General features: G+C 36.5%; 1 long non-coding RNA gene across 1 annotated transcript in view; it reads right to left on the bottom strand.

Moving 5' to 3' along the window:
- The window catches only part of LOC140690497 (uncharacterized), a 238,717-nt gene extending 228,017 nt beyond the window's left edge, over positions 1-10,700 (bottom strand). Inside the window, exon 1 of the long non-coding RNA XR_012065806.1 lies at positions 10,604-10,700. This is a non-coding gene — a long non-coding RNA (uncharacterized lncRNA). The remainder of the gene's footprint in view (positions 1-10,603) is intronic.
- Between the last annotated feature and the right edge of the window lie 6,009 nt (positions 10,701-16,709).

Raw genomic sequence — 16,709 nt, 5'->3', positions numbered from 1 at the left:
TTTTAGAAAATTTGTCAAAAGTTGGTGCATTCTCTTTGTAATAAATTACATATGTAACACCCTGTTCAGCTGGTATTTATTTCGGTGTCCTTATCTTTAATTACATAGTATCATTGAATGATACTAGTGATCTTTTCTAATATGCTCTTTTCTTTGTAAAACGCTAAAAGATTTCCAAATACAGTAACTATATCGTGTTCAAAAAATAACAATAATGTAGGTTGGTATAATCAAATACAGATTTTTATCACCTTCTCTCTTGAAATCACAAATGAGAGAAACAGAAAACAACTTTTCTTAAGTGTCAAAGTTGATAAAATTGTTGCCTGAATTAAATGAAATGTTTTAAAGCACTTAGCATAGTCCTGGAAATACAGTAAGCATTCAGGATACTATAGTTTCCTTAATTTCTCATCTCGATATGGGCGGAAATCGTATCCTTTTGTATGACCCTACATTCTAGTACCTCATATGGTGCATAACACACAAAATGTACTAAACAATATTTGTTGAGTCATTACCAAGCATCGAGCACTATCTACAGTTGTCAGGATATAGGCAGGAAAGAAAAATGATGTCTGCTTTTAATGAGCCTTCCACCTTGCTGTAATTTGAGTGTGGATACTACTCAATGATGCCATAAATCTAAAGGGTAAAATATTAATAGATCACATCAGCGTTGGAATCCAACCTCTATCTGTATTCAGGTTGTTAAAAAATGGATTAAAATAATACACACACAGATTAATCTCAGCCTGATTAATCAATAAGACTGATTAGGAGGAAACTGGGGGAGATGAAATGTAGCTACCTAAGGAAACAGTGCAATAATAGGCGGCCCTGACAAAAGGCTTGTAACCTTATTACAACTATTTAAAGTTAGTGGTCAGTACTGCACTGAAAATTATCCTTGGTTCTTTAGGATTTTTCATACAACTCTCAAAAGACTTTATTCAAATCAGAAATACATCTTTAAGGTGTTCACTCCTTGAATTCATCAAGTCTTAAAGATCAGTGTATTAGGGTTCTAGAGAGAAAAAGAACAGGGTGTGTGTGTGTGTGCGTGTGTGTGTGTGTGTGTGTGTGTGTGTGCACGCGTGCGCGCGCGCGCAGAGAGAGAGAGAGAGAAAGAGAGAGAGACTTATTATAAGGAATTGGCTCATGGGATTGAGGAGGCTAAGAAGTTCCAAGATCTATAGTCAGCAAGCTGGATACCCACAAGAGCCAATGGTGTAGTTTCAGTACAAACTCTGGCAGGATCAAGAGCCAAGAAGAGCTGATGCTTGAGTTTGAGTCTGAAGGCAGGAAATGAACCATTGTCCCAGCTGGAAGGAAGTGAGGCAGGAAGAGTTCCTACTTACTCCTGGGAAGGTCAGCCTTTGTGTTCTATTTAGCCCTTCAATTGACTGGATGAGGCCACCCACGTCAGGGAGAGCAGTTTGCTCTACTCAGTTTACTGATCCAAAGGTTAATGTCATCAAGAAATACCCGCCAGATACACTCAGAATAATCCATAGCCAGATGTTCAGCATTCCTTTGCCTTGTCAAGTTCATATATAAAATTAACGATTACAAATAATGTTTTATTCTAGTTTTCAAGTCCTATTCTTCAGCTTTCCCTCTGTTGTCATACTCCTAGTAAGAAATCAGCTCATTGAATTTCAAGGATGGAGGCTCTATAATTCCTTTTTTTTCTATTTGGGGTCTGAAGCTAATAGAGTTTTCACTGTTTCTAGTTGAATGCCTGGGAGACATTTCAGATGGGTTTTTAAATGTCATTTCTATTCTTTGAAATAATTTCATATGAAAGGTATTAAAATAATTGCTCTCAGTTATCAAACACTGGACTAAAATATGCTGATAATCCATTCATAAAAGCTGCCATGTTTCAACACATGTTTCACAATGAATGAGAAAAAGGTTGGGCAAGTTCTCAAGGAAGCTCTGGCAGTTGTCTGAAATGGTCCCCACCTAGCCCTAATCCATTCATTTATACTTGGCCTTCACACACATCTGCTGAAGAGGTAGACTCCGCAGCAATTTATATTCCACATGAATATTTGTAATTTATTCTTTCCCCCTGCTTATACAATCATATCTGATCTGATTGAGTCAAGGAGATTTAATCAGTTGACTTGTCAGTGGCCAATCGTATTTTTTATTGATAATTTTAACTAAGACTAAGAGTAGAAAGCTACAGTTCTTGAAAGATCTTAAAAATAGGAACTAAATGGGTTTTTTGTTTGTTCGTTTGTTCTTTATGATCAATAGCAAATGAAAGGTAATGTTCCCTCAGGAAGAAGCTAAACTTCTTATCTTGCTTGTAGGGCTCTCTAAGGTCTGTTCTCTGTCAGACAGGCCCCGGTAATCCCAGCCTACTGCTAGTACCCTTGCTATGTGCTGATCTAGCATATGTTCCCTATAGACATGTACAACTTCTTTAGTGAATTATTCAATGTTTTTATTCTTTCTTGTTCATGACTTAATCCCCATCTAGCACCCAAGTGAGAGCAACAGTGATGGTCTACAAATATTTGGTAAATGGATGAGTGAGTGACTAAATAGCAAATAAATAACAGGTTGATTGCCGGATATGAAAAAATCAGAAATGATATACAATGTGGACCCATAAGCATTGGCCTTGATGCTTGAGTTTACTGATTCCCCTGGCACCAGTTTCTAAAAAGCCTAGTGCATTTTATCTGATTGAGATATTGTTCTGTACTCTTTTAAATCAAAATAAGACTTTTGCATGAGTGTGGGTGTGTTTCTATGCCTTAAACCAATACCCCATGTCCAAAATAGAAGGTCATCGGGAGGCAGAGTGGCCAATTATTACAGAGCCCTCATTTTTCCTCTCCAAGAAAAAAAAAAAAAAACAGTTGGAAAGGACCAAAGGTCAGCCTTTCCTCTAGGAAAATCTGACATATGTCAAAGATAATTGAATTTTTTTCACTCTCAAAGAAAAGTATTATCTGGATAGTAAATTTTATACAAATAACCAAACAAAAAAGAAATGAACTTGTGAAAAGTAGTATCTTCTAGCTACACAGTTGCAAGGCAGCCATGGAACTCCTCAGTGAGAAGTCACTAGAATCATGACACAGTGAAGAATTATTTTAGAAGAATTTATACCAGAAATAGTTTCTTAGATGTAGATTGACCAAAAGTGGTCATTTATACAGATAAACGTTCCCTCTTTTATTATGCAGTACATTTTTGTGGAGTAAGAGCTCATACATGGGAAAGGAGGAACACAGGCGTGACTGGGACAACAGTAGGTCGCAAATAAGGGAAAATCGGGTCAAACATCAGAATAATGCGAAGCAGCAGCAAAGAAAAAGAAAACCCTTCTATGCTCTGCTTCTACACATAGGCTTTTAAATGTGATGTAATCAGAGTGAAAATATCTCACACTATAACTTCCTGGAGGTGAATTAAAAATTCCCCAGGAGTCTACAGCCATACCTAACCTGAATGCACCCGATCTCATCTGATCTTGGAAAAACTCCCCAAGACTACTCAAATTCAACAGAACATAAGAAAAGCAGTATTCCATTGAGAAAATTAGCTTTAGTCCAACTTTTCAAGTAATTTTAATTAGTAGGATTTTTTTTTACTTTCAAAGGACAAATTCATTTTCTGTTAATATGTGTATACCCTTCCTCAAGCAATTAATTTATACTGAGATATCTAGAAGAAACAAACTATAGAAGGCCTATTCAAAGAATGTCTACTCTCACATTAAAGGAAAGATAACAATACTTTCAAAGATAAACTATATTTTTCCAGAGTATAGTCCTAAACGTGTTACACAAATGTATCATTTATGCACGTTTTTCTGCACTACGTTGCCTTAAATACCTAAGCATCATAAAAACTCACTACAGAAGTGCCTTCATGCAATATCTAAATGCATCAAGCCCACTATTCATTCTTTTCAAACTTACTTTACAACAAATAAGCAAATATGTTTTGTAGATAATTTAAGTGGGCACTTCACATAGTTTCATTAAAATTAGTTCCCAATAAAACATAGTATATTAGGTTTCAAAAGCTGTTAGGAAAATATTCACAGGCACTGGAGGCATTAGGTTATTTCTTTCCTTTAGCATTATCCCGTGCACAGTTAAGACGAAGAGATAGAATTGCTCCTCCACCACAGTGTATTAGGTTTAAGTATTATAATGAAAGATCTGAGGTCTAACACATTCTGGGAAAGCCATAAATCCTGCGCTAACAGTCAGGTGGTACATTAGGGAACTGTAAGTGCGTGATACGCGGAATATTCAAATGAGAAATACATCAAGCCTACTATCCTTGTGAGAAGTTCAGCAGACGTAAAAGTATTTGGAGTCATATTCTCTCAGTTTGTAAGATATTCACTAAATACTAATAAGACTCTGTAAACTGCATTATCTGCATGGGAGCATTAGGACAGCACCTGGTACAGTGCAGTCTTAACATTCCAGAGGGGCCCTCTAACACGCTCAAACAGGTAAGGGGTCTTTCAAATGTGTTTTTGTTTGTTTCAGTTTGTTTTGCTTTGTTTCAAACAAAAAGATACGTTACCTGCATAATCTGATCAACCCCTTGTCTAAGTAGCTTTTACATTATCCAAAGCCTCTTCTAGAGTGGTATTGAAAACTAAAATCCTTGTTTTCTTGTCTCAAATTCTCTATTCAATCTAATTAAACTGTATTAATTTGCTTTCCAGTTTTACTTGAATTTTATAATCATTACAGCCTGTCATGGTGGATTTTCAGCTATTTAAATACATGGTGCTATTTCTCTTTCTCTCTAAAATTAATGCTAAGGCCAAGGACACATTTTTTAAAGCTGTATTATTAATTTTATTATTATTTTATTATTATTACAATTATTAAGATATATAAATTTCTTATTTTAGGAATCATACTTAACAGAGTCAGTTCTGTTAATGAGCATTTTATTTAAACATACATGCAGTGAGAAATTTATTTGCCTGCAGTGGTACTGGCTAAAGTAGAGTGAAAAAAAAACTAGGCCTAACCTACGAAATGACTGTAGGTGAACCAGACAAGGCTGAAAAACTAATTTAATTAATCAAAATTCCTAAGTTACATAAAGAATAATTCTTAGAAACATTACTCTTGACATTAATGTGGTATTTATTTTATCCTTGAGAATTTACTTAAGAATTGTTTTTCACTCAAATTCAACAACAATTGTATGAACATGTCTTTAGATATATTTCAAAAGAGAACACAGAGCAAAATAATAGCCTTTCTGCTGTGATGACTTAATATGTGTGTATATACATATAACCACAATAGGCCTAAACTTACTGTCAGATTGGATAACAGGTCAACTGAATTTTGCAATGCCTCTCTTTTTGGCAGGCTCAAGCTCTTTTCATTGAAGCAACTGCAATTTCTAAAAAAGCAGTGTTTTTTTGTGGAATTCATAACAAGGTGAACACTTCTAGAAAGAATGTAGAAACAGACACAGGTAAACTTTATACAACACCTCAAAACTCATGAAAATGTTTTTTCTTTGCCCTTGGGCACTTTGGAAACATTCACCACTATAGCACTAAATTTGATATTTGAGATAAATTTATCTCAGTTCATTATTGTTTATTGCTCAAAGTCTAATAGAAGGTACTGGCAAATTTGCTCCATAACACCTAAAAATACATTTTAAATTATTTCAAAATTGTATTTTATGAAATAGATTTTGTTTTCTGCAAAGTAGTCTAAAACTTTTATTCAAAACTTATTTTGCAGGAGATAAAGAGGCAGATTTCATTTCTCAGTGATACACCAAAAACAATATACTTCACTTTTTTTCAGTTCACTGAAGTATAGACTTCTATGCCAAATATGATATTCAGAAAAGTATTCTTTCACTAATTTTCATAACGTCAGGAAACACAGAAAATTTACCATGCTTGGTCTTATGAAACAGTGATGATAAAATTTTAGAGCTGGAACATCCTAATAGTCTCAGTTCACATATTTTACATTGATTTTTAAAAGATGCTCAAGCTCAGAAAGATTCCATACTGAATGAAGGTCACATAAGTTGTGGCAGACCTAGGAGTCAATGTCAGATCGTCCACTCATTTACTTATCACATGTGACCATTAATGAATCAGACACTGTTACAGATGTGTGAGATGTACCAGCAAACAAAACAGGCAAAGATACTGATCTCATGGAATGTACATTCTAACAAGGAGAGACAGAAAATAAAGATACAAAAGATACAAAAATCATATTCTATGATGAATGTCACAAGCACTCTGGAAAAGAAAAGAAAAAAATATGAAACACATACAGACGTTCAAAGAGTAATGGAGAGAGAGGAAGATGACAATCATAAATGGGTTGATCAGTACAGACATCACTGAAAAGTAAGAAGTAAGTAAAGAGCAGGAGATGAGAGAGCTAACCTTGATGATGTATCTGAGGATCAAATGATGCAGGCAAGAGAAGTAACACCAATTCAAATGATTCCAGGCTGGACAGGCCGGGGTGTTTGTGGAACCACAAGGAATCCAGGATGGATAGAGCAGAGGGAGAGAGAGGAGAGCAGAAGTTGAGGTCCGAGAGGCTGGCTGGGTTCAGATTATCTTATCTTGTTATGGTCCAGGTCAAAGATGATGGTGACTTGAACCAAGGCAGTAGCCATGAGGTGGTGAGAAGTGATTGTTTTCTTCCTTGAATGGGTAGAGCCAGTGTGAAGAAAGAAGGTTAGAAATACTACTGGGGCATGTTAACATTGACAGTTCAGTTGAATATGCTGATGGGAAGTCAGCTGTTACACATATTAGAAATCTGGGTTGGAGATACAAACTTGAGAGTTGTTGTAGGAATAGTATTTAAAACCATGATACTGGATAAGTTTCATTAAGAGGATGAACATACACAGGAAAGAGAGGAGACTCGAGCTACAGTACATTTGTTGAACATCTTTCATGCCCCCAAATCATATCCTCTCTGCCTACTTTTTTTTTTTGTAAAGTCTTTGATGCATCAGCCAGCTGCTCTATACAGGTGCAGCTCTGTGTGACAGACTTCGTCTCAGCTGCACTGTGTATGTTTTGGGTTTTCCCAAGAATTTCTTTACAGCCACTGCCTGGAAGCCTATGGTAACTCACTCAGCCATTCCAGTGTATGTTTATAACACAGAGTTTTGAGGTAGAGTTAACAGCCATGGGGGAAAACTTTGACCAGTGGGATACATAAACACTCCATCAGCACCTTGGTAGGACTTGTACTAGTTTAATTTTATATGGTTTCTCAGAAAGCCCATAGAAGAATCGAGCTCCAGCTACCCACAGTAGTTATAACCAGCTCAATAAATCACCCTTTGTTGGGCTTCCCTCCTTCCCTGATTCATGCTTCTCAGTCTGCATTCCTCTTCTCTTTGGAATCACTTGATGAAATAACTACTTGCAAGCAAGTCTTGTTTCAGGCTCTCCTTTGGGACTGGGGAGAACCCAAGCTGAGGCAACACTCTAATAGTAAGGGCTCGTGGAAAAGATGCAGAACTAACCAAGGAAACTGAGAATAAGCAACGAGTAAGATAGGAGGAAAACCAATAGAGCACGGTGTCCAGAAGAGTATAAGGCATGTGTCAAATACTGCTTCAAGTTCTAGTGAGGTGAGGAGTGAGGACAAACCATTGGATTGGCAACACAGACTGGAGATGGTGACATAAGCAATTTCAGTGAATAAAAATGGAAGCAAAAGCCTGAACAGTGTGGAGTTTCTTTGCATGACACCATTTGTCTCCAGATAGAGAGAGTCCTGGATTCATGATGAGTCAAGTTCTCTCCAGTGTTATTGCTAGCTCTATGAATTATAATGCAATAGTGTGTGCCATAAGGCATCTTAGAATTTACATAGGAAAATATGTGAAATGCTGTTTAGATACTGAATATTTTTTAAAATAAGTAATTTTTGGTACATCACAAGAAAAATCTCCAACACACATTTGCTTCCAAAGTCCTCTGCCCATATCTCTAATATGCCCCACTGAATATATTCTGTATATTCAAGACAGCAACCTGGGGTTGGAAGACCTGATGGCAGGCACAGGCATGCCACTGGAAGAGATGGAGTTTGCCTCCAATGTCTTCCTCAGCCTCTCCTTCTCGTTTAGGAGGAGAACTGTGGGTTTCACGCTTAATGCCTACACATTATGTAGAAACTTGCTTTCAGTTACTTTATCCACACTGAGCTGCAAATAACTAATAAAACCCTATGCCCCCATTCACAGGGTTATCTGGTTTGTAATCAACAAAGGTAGACTTTTGGACATTATTCAACAAGCCACAGTGATTTGAGGTCTTCCTGGAGCTCTTCATATTACGTTATGGAAAGGACTGTTCACTTGTATCGCATCTAGACACTTGTTTATGAAACTGAATAACCCAGAATAAAAATAAACTCTAAAAAATATTCCAAATAGGGGGAAATATTCAAGACAGTTGAGAAAAAATTACAGGACACATACAAAGAATGTTAATGGGACTAGCATCATAATTTTCATCACCAGCATTAGATTCTAGAAGACGATATAAAAAATTCCTTTAAAATTATGAGAAGGAACTTACTTTTAACCTATTAAATTATATATCCAACCAACTATTCAGTTTAACAAGGAAAGCAGACATTTTCGTACATACAAGACTCAGAAAATTTACTTCATTGATAACCTGCCTTAGAAGATGAATTTCAAGAAACAGAATAAACCAAGAAAATGGAAGTCTAGATGGCTCCAATGCAGGAGAACAGTAAATGAGAATCTCAGTATGACAACTGTGCCACAGGACTAGAAAGGATTGGCTCATACTGGCACCAAAAAAACCCTAAAGATCTTTGGGAGAAAGGAATTCAGAAGAAAGAATAGAGGATTCAGTGACTAGAAGGTGTCATTGAGACACTAGGGGAAAATATGAAGGAGAAAATTAAGGCAAGTTGCAGAAGGCAAACATGCAATTAGAAACTAAAGAGAGAGAGACAACAAGAGAGCTATGCTTTATAATATGTAATTTTTTTCTTTATGGATGTAAGAGCTTCTAAATTATTACTCTGATAAATAAAAAATACAAAGAAAAATTTTTATCTAAGTAAATACTCAGGGACCGTACATACCATTAGATTCATCTGATATAATCTCTTCTCCTGTCCTCTCCTTTTTTCCTTCCATTTCCTCCCCCTTTCTTCTACTCTCCTTCCTCCCACCCTTCCTCCCCTTCTTCTTCTCTTTCTATGATTATTATTATTACTGGTAACATATAACCAGATTACATGTAGGACAAAAGCCTCTGCCTTCTTAATTAATTAAATTTCATATTGACCCTATTTAGTGATTCTTCTCACTGTCAGCTGAAGCTGGCTTCCATCATTCATCAGTAGAGAAAATGAGAAGTGAATGTCACTACTGACAGTGGAATCACAACCTCAAAGGACAGTTAAAGTTCTCAGGGTTGCTATGTGACATTTAAAGAAAGAAGGGATTTAAAAGCTACATTATCAGACATGACAAAGACATCTCTACCTCCTGTATTTTGTCTCTTCCACTTTACAAAGCACTGAAAAATTAATCTTAAAACACAGTTCTAATCATGTCATCACTGTACTGAAAATATTTCAACCAATCCACTGCAGACTAAATTTTATTTCTTGCTTTGACATTTAGTATTCACCATAACTTGGCCTTAACTCAACTGTCCAGCTCATATTTTCACAATTTGCCTGTTAACACCGCAAGTACTTAATAACTGACTGCCCCCAAATATGGCTGGCATTTTCCTATTTCCACAACTTTATTGATGCAATTCTCTTTGCCCAAATTCATACCAATTCTTAAAGACTCAACTAGAAGCCTGCCACCCCACCAAACCTCCCTGTATCTCTAGGAAGAAATCACCTACATCTCCCATGAATTCCACAAAACTATATTCACAACTATAACACAGGGAGGAAAATCAAACTTTAGAATGTTTGTAAAAATTTTTTTATTTATATTAATCCCAGGTAGCTCCAGAAATTTTTTATAGAGGGGTCTTAGGAAAGTGATGAATGGCCATGAGTGTCCTAGGAATATTTTTAAAGCTGAACGTATAAGACAAGAGTACATATGTTTTGTTTATTTGGAAAAACTTGGTAGGAAGACATTATTAGGTAAAAAAAACCAAACTCACCCAAAGTTCCTACTTGTGGCATCACTGCCTTTACCAGAACAAGGTAAAAACCACCTTCAAGTTGAGTAATTCACTAGAACTCACAAGTCACTGAAATCTGTAATACTTATAGTTACAGTTTATTACAGGGAAACAGTAGTAGTCAAAATCAGCCAAGGCAGGGCCCTGGAGGGGGACAAATACAGAACTTCTGGTTGTCCTCTCCCCGTGGAGTTATGGACAACATTACCTCCTCCCGGCTACTATGTGTGACAGTACACATGAAGTATTGCCAAGCAAGGAAGCGCACCCCCGCCTTTGGTGTCCAGAAGGTCTTGATCACATACTGCCTGAGTGGCTGACCATTAGTCCCCGGTCTTACCAGAGTTCAGGCTAATACCTTTAGTCTCCTGAATAAATAAATACCTTATCTCCAGAGGAAGTGATATGGTGGCCCAAAACTCCCACAATAAATCACATTGTCTGTCTAGTGACCAAAGCCTCCAGGCAAAGATACTCCTACCATGCAGGACATTCCAGGAACCTAGAGGTCATCTCTTAGCAACCCAGGACAAAGGCTAGAACTCTGAGTAAGGTGAATGCTTCACAACATGACAATATTTTAAGTGCCAAGTCCAGGCAATGCCAATTCACTTTACTGAAATAGCAATTTCATTCATTGTTTTAAATTATTAATGAAAATTTGTATTTTAAAACCTTCTCTACACAAGTCCCTGGTTATTATACAATGAATATTTCTTGCTTTACTCCAATGTCACTGGTGTGTAAAGAATTAATGAGGCACAGCTCACAGATTGATGTTCATATTTATTAGTTTTTGTTCTTTTGCTAAACATGCCCTGTGTAATCTCTGATAATCGCTCAAGTTATTGAAAAAGAGTTTGCACAGCCTTAATATTATTTGCTTATGAATCTGTGACAAATCATAAAACTTGATATTTTCACCATGACTACCTCATGAAACTTGCTCACTTTGTCTCTGATTAAAGGAGCAGCACGCTGACAATGCCAGTAACTTTTAGAAGTGTTTTGGGGAGGGCTATGCGAATGCCATCTTTGTTTCCATTAAAGGTATCCAAAAGAAACTGAAAGTGTTCTTCAGCAGCATAATCACATGCCTCAGTTTTGACTGAAGGACGTATGTCTAATACCTATTCAATCCTGCCCTGCCAAAATGAAACACCAACATATATGACACCTACCAGTAAGAATCTTCTTGAGATAACATCTATGCTGGCGTCTCCAATGGATGCTAAAACTTCAGTTAAAATTAATTTAGCAGGCTTGGGAATACAAACCCTCATTTTGATCAATCCTGGCTATACGTTGCTAATATGAATTTGACCAAATGAGCATCAGGGCTACAACACACCCTTGGTCCACAGAATGAATCACTTAAATGTCAATCAAATTCTCTTTTCTCATCTACCTTGAATGCTTATCTTCAACTTCCACAGTGCTTTCTTAGAAAACAACATAACTGTGTGTCCTAGAATTCTTCTGGTTCTTAACCATTTTCAGGTCAGACTCTTTAGAATATGACAAACTGACAGAACTAGTTCTAGATAAGGAGTAAACAACACAGCAGCAAAAATAACAAAATTTAATATAGTTTCAGAGGGATTCATGGGTCATAGTTTACACATCCTGCTCGAGAAATTTTTGGCCATTGAACATTGCTATATAAGTCTCAGACAACATATTTGTATCTACTAAGTATATTGTAGAGAAAAATAACAGGCTTTCCAGGTGTTTAGAAACCTTCTACCCCACCTTTATAGTGTAGTCATTACATCGCTCTCCCCTTCTTTAGTCCTTCCAGATCCTCTACACATCTTTTTAAGTTGAATCCAGTCACATCGATTTCTCTCAACAAAAATCCAAGGTCACATCCGATATACAAATATCATACTGCTTAGGAAGTAGAACCCAAAGGGAAAAGAAGAGAAGGGAAGGAGAAAAAACTTCCAGTACATACTACCTGAAGAAATCTACTCCAACACCAGAACATGCAAGAACTGATAAGAATTAAGAGCCCCCAGCACCTGAGTCTCCCTTATTTTGACCCATCTTACTTTCTGCTGGTAAAAGTAGCAAGTCAATTTATTTACAATAACAAGAATCAAACAGATAGATTCATACTGTTGGTCTGAATAACACATTGCACTGAAGAGCAAATGCCCACTGGAGCTCTGTGTTTTTGTTTTTAAAATCTGAGGCTGCATCAAGTCTATGTTAAGAAAAATATACCAGAACTCTGTTATGTCTTTTTCCTTTATAAGTGGAAAGTAACTGAAGTCTGGCAATACTTATCAAGCATACAGCTATAAAGCCTAATGCTAAGGATGAAGTTTTGGTTTTCTTTATTCAGTCATTGTACATAATGTACAGTAGGATCTTAACACTTCACTTTAAGAAGAACTTTTGCAATTTTGAGAGGAACTTCTGAAGGAAAAGATAAATCTATGTAAAAATTCCTAGTCCAGCTGCCCCACGTGCTTAAAAAATGAGGGATTAATGCTAGATCTTTATTGAATAGGAAAATGCATTTTTCCTTCTTTGGCTTTTTGTACTAAAAACAGGATTTCTCTAAGCAATGGTTATCATAATATGGGCGAGCACATCTGTGCTTCACGGCTTGTGACACCCCGGGGTGTGTTATCTCCACTCTGCTTCTATGGCTTACAGCATTTCAGGGCGCAGCAAGCTCCTAAGGGCTCCAGAAAGCATTGCCAGTAATTTTTTACCACTTAAGACAGTTACTATCCCAGACGATGATTACAAGTTGGAGGCTATTCTGTTCTTCCTCGACATGGCTTACCCCAGCCTGTTTAATTGTATGTAGTATCACAGGCCTACGTTCTGACCAGAAAGGTAACAATTTTCACACAAGTGAATGTACCTAAATGTTCATATCTCATATTCAGATTTCACAGTTCATTCAATGTAGGTCAGGTGCCAAGATCTAAAGATGAAAAATAATGAAAAGCAGTATTTCTCTCAAGAGCTCAGTGGAAATAACAATAATGCTTAAAGTGTAACAATGATTTTAAAAAAGAAAATGTTCTTAGGACAGAAAGGAAACATCTGCTCAAATTAGTGTTTGAGATTGACAGCACGACAAATAATTCTTTCATGTTTTAATTTTATGATATAATTCCATGGGATGACTTCAGTGGACCACCCTATGAGTTGTCATATAAAATTATATTTTATATATGATGTGTATATGTTATGTATATGTGTATACATTGGCATATATACAGGTATATGTGTATGTATATATGTTCTACATTAAGCAGGTTTAACTATCATTTTCTAGGCAGTAGTTCAAACTTAACAATAACAGAACAGTAGCAAACTATAGTGGCATCTTATACAAGTGAAAGAATTATTTACGACATTGAATTAGGTTGTTTCACCAAATTCATTTCCATCAAAATAGTGTGCCCAAAGCCTTGAAGATAACTAACTTGAAACCTTAAACCTCAGTGATTCAGGCTTCAACGTATTAATTTTTTTTTTATAATTTATAACTTAAAAAAAAGAATGTCCAACTTTTCCAAAATCTCTATCTTCTCTTCCAGGGTAATCAAATAAACTATTGCTTAAACGTCACACTATTTAAGCTAAAACAATTATCCATTTTAACAAATGTCCAGTATGCATTTTTACTACCATTTATGAGTACTCATTGATGATCAGTAAATTATATGCTAATGAGCATATTTTGAAAATATTAAAACCTTGAAATCTAAATAGCCATTGAGCCCAAATGCTTAGTTTTTCAGTCACTTTCTTATTCCTCATAGTTTACACTTTAGGAACGTACATAGGTCTAATGGTTGTGAATTTCCAGTATAACACACAGGATTTGCAGAGAATCAACTCTGTGATCAGCTTCGAGTCACATATGTTAACGAGTCCATCAAAACCCAGAACAATGTTAGACTTTTCTGAAATTCACTACAACACCTAGTGTTGAACATGTGTTAACAGTAATTATGTAATTTTTAATCTGGTTGGTTGAGGGATTAATTAGATCATGGAAACTGTGGTTGAGGAAAGGTTAGCAAATAAATGAATACCAACAAATTAAGCGTGAATTTGACTGTTTAAAGCCATTACATTAGGATGGCGGAAAAGTGTCCTTGGAATCTATGATACCTCTAGTGGCTTATAGGCCAAAGAAGCAAAAGTAGCAAGAAAAGAGAACAGTCAATGGCAAAAGAGAGACCAGAGGGCATTATTAACTCATGTTTGGAAACAACTTTGTGGAAGGATCCCAGAATAATAATATCCAACACCATATTCACCCAAGTACACTCTATCTAAAGTAGGGATTCAATAAGAATTAAGAAACCGGGCCTCTTTCCTAAAAGAAAAAAATAAAATATAAACGTTCACCTGCCCAGCTTATGTTGGCCATCAACTAAAGTAGCAAATTCCCGGCAACTTTCAGATATTCTAGAATTTGAAGCGATGTTAAAGATGACCTATTTAAATCCAGTACATAGATGACCATTTCTCAGATTTAACTTATATATTGTTCTTGTTATCTACTTTCACCAGCTTTGACTCTTTCTCCCTCTTCCATCCTTTTTATTCTTCTTTCCTGAATGTAAATGCCATTGCTCCCTTATTTGACATACATTACATTTCAAAACAAAAAAAAACAAAAAAAAACCTAAGTCAGCAGGAAAGAAACAAGTGAATCCAATAACTGCACAGTGTTTGAACTCACAGGCTCTTCCTTCAAGGAAGAAAAGTGCATAGTTGGTGCTAGAAAGAGAAAACACAAATGAAAATTGGATCAGACAATTGGTAGTACTGATATGTTTTCCACCTTGCTGAAATATTATCTCACCGGTGGTCACACTGACCTGTGGCTGGGACCCAGCGGGATCAGAGCTCAAGTGTGAGCAAGGTCATGTAGCCGCGGCTGCACACAGGGCTCCATGTGCTACAACAATATGGCCGGACTGAGACCTCAAGCAAAGCCTTGTCTTTTCCCCGGGGGGCTTTAGTATCCCTGGGCAAACAGCCAAGTGGCTATCTGCAAGTGATCTAAGAAAGGGTAAAGTGCTCGTTAAGAATTTGTCTCAACTGGTTTTCCCCCGAAGAGTGCACAAGAGAGTTTCTCAATAGCATATTCTCAATAGCATATACGTGTTATGTATCAATAGAACCCAAGTTGCTTAGTGGCTCTTTTGCTAGAGCGCTTCGCCTTTATGATCAATAAACTTCATAGAAGTGGGTGTTTTTACTTAGGGGACTTTTCCCAGTGAGAGAAATTCTATTCTTATCAGCTCCTTTTATGTTTGCACATAAAGAGAGATGTTTGTGAGTCTATAAAAAGTACCCTTGATCTTGTTTGATAGACTGTGTCCTCCTCAGAGTGAATAGGCTGTCAAGTGGTGACTTCGCATTTGCAAATGAATGACAATATGTGTGCCAAATTCCCTCCCCAGCCACAAAAGTAACAGGATGAGAATTTTATTTCTGGAAGAGGATTTCAAAACAGGTCAGTTCTCATTTACTCCTCAGTGGGTTCTGCTAAGAAACTAGAAAAAATAAGACATGGTCATTAAATACAGCAGACAAAACAATATGTACATCAATCAATGCCTAGAAATAGACTTTGAAATGTTATTTATTACCCGTTTTCATCAAATATGCATTACTCTAATGATGGGCATATTATGAAGACAGGCATTTTAGAGACAAATTATAAGACAGGCTAAAAAAGATTGCAATCTTCTTGGCAAAGAAGAGTGGTTTAATTTTTAAAAATCATATAATTGTTATGGAAAGAAGCTGTATAGATCAAACGTTTCAGAGAGACAAGAGTTTGATCAGTCATGGCAACCCTCTCCAATTTTCCATACAAAACCATACAAAGATACATAATAAAGTTAAATTTTAGACTGTTACAGTCAAAAGCATGCTTTGTAACTGAAGTTTTGCTCTATTTACTTGGGTGATAATGGTGTGAATAGATTAAAAGAAACAATACGAAAGAGATTCTCAACTCTGTTTTCAAAAATATTTATAGGTTGGCACCTGGAGGGTTGCAGTAGTTCTTGAAAAGTCAATACAGATATCTAGAGCATGTTCTTCTCTTCCTTCGTTAGAGAAATTGACAGCTGAGAGGAGCCCTCTGGTTGTCTGACACCAGTACAAGTCATGTTAACAAACAGTTCTCACCGAGGCAGCCACAGTCAGCGTGGCCTGAAATTCTCAGCACCACTTATAAGTGATGCTATACTTCTGCTCCTCCTCTGTACACTTCTATTGTTAAATTAAATCTCAAAACTCGTCCAGTGTCTTCTGTTCTGCATCCACTTTTGTGCTCAACACTTTGTATGCCAAATTATATCCGTTTGCATGGTCCAAATATATACTCCTGTTCAGGGTCCTAATACTGATGTTCATTTTGTTCCATCAGCTAATGGTTAGAATTGTTGAGAATTAACAGATATTGTGTCTTGAATTTGGGTCTTTCTACTCC

The sequence above is a fragment of the Vicugna pacos genome, chromosome 30, assembly GCF_048564905.1.
Source record: "Vicugna pacos chromosome 30, VicPac4, whole genome shotgun sequence".
Lineage (NCBI taxonomy): Eukaryota > Metazoa > Chordata > Mammalia > Artiodactyla > Camelidae > Vicugna > Vicugna pacos.
Note: the sequence above shows the minus strand (reverse complement) of the source record. Positions and strands in the feature narration are given on the sequence as shown.